Here is a 3047-nt window from a genome sequence, read left to right as displayed (position 1 = left end):
CCCGTGGAACTGCACCATGCAGTGAACCCAGTTCCCACTTCTATGCAGCCTGCAGTGAACACAGTGCCTGCAGCACTGCAGCCTCCAGTGAACCCAGATACCACGGCACTGGAGCCTCCAGTGAACCCACTTCCCGCAGCACTGCACCCGCCAGTGAATGCAGTGCATGCCGCACTGTAGCCTCCTGTATACCCAGTGCCCGCGGCACTGCACCATGCAGTGAACCCAGTCCCAGCTTCTATGCAGCCTCCAGTGAACACACTGCCCTTAGCACTGCAGACTCCAGTGAACCCAGATCCGGCGGCACTGCCCCCTCCAGGGAACCCAATGCCTGCGACACTGCCCCCTCCAGTGAACACAATGTCCACAGCCCTGCACCCTTGAGGGAACCCAGTGCTCAGGGCACTACAGCATCCAGTGAACAAAGTGCCAGCAGCACTGCAGCCTGCTATGAACCCAGTGCCCACGACACCGAAGCTTCCAGTGAAGCCAGTGCCTGCCATACTGCATTCTCCATTGAACCTTCGGTCCGCAGCACTGTGGCGGCCAGTAAAGCCGGTGCCCATGGCATTGCAGCGTCCAGGGAAACCCCTGCCCACTGAACTGGAGCCTCCAGTTATCCCAGTGATCCGTTCACTGCAGTCTGCAGTGAACCCAGTGCCCAAAGCACTGCTCCCTGCAGTGAACCCAGTTCCGACTGTACTGCAGGTTCCAGGGATCCCTGTCCCCATGACACAGCAGCCTCCAGTGAACAAAGTGCCCGCGGGAATGCACCCTCCAGTGAACCGAGTGAATGCGGCACTGCAGCCTGCAGTGAAACCTGGGCCTGTGGGTCTCAACCCTCCAGTGAAGCCAGTGCCCGCGGCACTGCACCCTCCAGTGAAGCCAGTGCCCGCGGCACTGCACCCTCCAGTGAAGCCAGTGCCCTTGGCACTGCACCCTGCAGTGAAGCCAGTGCACACAGCACTACACCATCCCATGAACAAAGTTCCTGCCACGCTGCAGCCTGCTATGAACACAGTGCCCGCTGCTCTGCAGCCTCCATTGAAGTCAGTGCCCGCCGTACTGCACTCTCCATTGAACCTTGGGTCCCCGGCACTGCAGCCGCCACTAAAGCCAGTACCTGCGGCATTGCAGCCTCACGTGAAACACGTGCCAGAGCAATGCAGCCTCCAGTTTCCCAGTGATCCGTGCACTGCAGTTGCAGTGAACCCAGTGCCCACAGCACTGCACCCTGCAGTGAACCTCGTTCTGACTGCACTGCAGGTTCCTGGGATCCCAGTTCCCATGGCACTTCAACCTCCAGTGAATAAAGTGCCTCCGGCAATGCACCCTCCAGTGAACCCAGTGCCCGTGGCACTGCAGTGTGCAGTGAATCCAGGGCCTGCGGGTCTCTACCCTCCAGTGAACCCAGTGCCCACGGCACTACACCATCCAGTGAACAGGGTGCCCGCAGCACTGCACCATGCAGTGAACCCAATTCCCGCTTCTATGCAGCCTCAAGTAAACCAATTGCCCGCCGCACTGCAGCCTCCAGTGAACCCACTGACCGCAACACTGCACCCTCCATTGGAGGCAGTGCCTGCCACACAGCACCCTCCAATAAACCCAGTGCCCTCGTAACTGCACCATGCAGTGAACATAGTTCCCGCTTCTCTGCAGCATGCAGTGAACACAGTGCCTGCAGCACTGCAGCCTCCAGTGAAGCCAGATCCCGCAGCACTGGAGACTCCAGTGAACCCACGTCCCGCAGCACTGCACCCGCCAGTGAAGGCAGTGTCTACTGCACTGTAGCCTCCTGTGAACCCAGTGCCCGGGCACTGCAGCATGCAGTGGAACCAGTTCCAGTTTTTATGCAGCCTCCAATGAACACACTGCCCGCAGCACTGCAGCCTCCAGTGAACCCAGATCTGGCGGCACTGCCCCATCCAGTGAACCCACTGCCTGTGGCATTGCAACCTCCAGGGACCAACTGCCTGAGACACTGCCCTTCCACTGAACCCAGTTCCACGGCACTGCACCATCCAGTGAACCCAGTACCCGTTGTACTGGAGCCTACTGTGAACCCACTGCCTGCGGCACATCAGCCTCCAGTGAACCCAGTGCCCGCGGCACTGCACCCTCCATTGAACCCAGTGCGCGTGTCACTACATCCTGCATTGAACACACTGCCCAGGGTACTGCAGCCTGCAGTAAACCCATTGCTCGCATCACTGCATCCTGCATGGAACCTAGTGCCCAGGGTATTGCAGCCTGCGGTGAACCCAGTTCCCGCAGCACTGCACCATGCCGTGAACCCAGGACCCATGGTACTGGAGCCTGCTGTGAACCCACTGCCCGCGGCACTGCAGCCTCCAGTGAACCCAGTGCGGGAGGCACGGAACCCTCCATTGAACCCAGTGCACGCATCACTGCATCCTGCATGGAACCCACTGCGCAGGGTACTGCAGCCTCCGGTGAACCCAGTTCCCGTGGCACTGCACCATCCAGTGAACTCAATACCCGTGGCACTGGAGCATGCTGTGAACCCACTGCCCACACACTGCATCCTCCAGTGACCCACTGCCTGCGACACTGCCCCCTCCAGTGAACACACTGTCCGTGACACTGCACCCTCCAGTCAACCCAGTGCCCGCGGCTATGCACCCTCCAGTGAACCCAGTGCCCAAGGCACTACACCATCCAGGGAACAATGTGCCCCGGCACTGCAGCCTCCTATGAACCCAGTGCCCGCGGCTCTGCAGCCTCCATTGAAGCCAGGGTCCGCCGTACTGCACTCTCCATTGAACCTTGAGTCCGTGGCACTGCAGTTGCCAGTAAAGCCAGTGCCCAGGGCATTGCAGACTCCAGTGAAACACGTGCCCACTGCACTGCAGCCTCCAGTTATTCCAGTGTTCCATGCACTGCAGTCTGCAGTGAACCCAGTGACCATAGCAATGCACCCTGCAGTGAACCCATTTCCGACTCCACTGCAGGTTCCTGGGATCCCAGTGCCCATGGCACTGCATCCCTCAGTGAACAAACTGCCTGCGGCAATGCACCCTCCA

This window comes from Prionailurus viverrinus, unplaced genomic scaffold, assembly GCF_022837055.1.
Source record: "Prionailurus viverrinus isolate Anna unplaced genomic scaffold, UM_Priviv_1.0 scaffold_56, whole genome shotgun sequence".
NCBI classification, from domain to species: Eukaryota; Metazoa; Chordata; class Mammalia; order Carnivora; family Felidae; genus Prionailurus; species Prionailurus viverrinus.
This window is presented reverse-complemented; position numbering follows the sequence as displayed.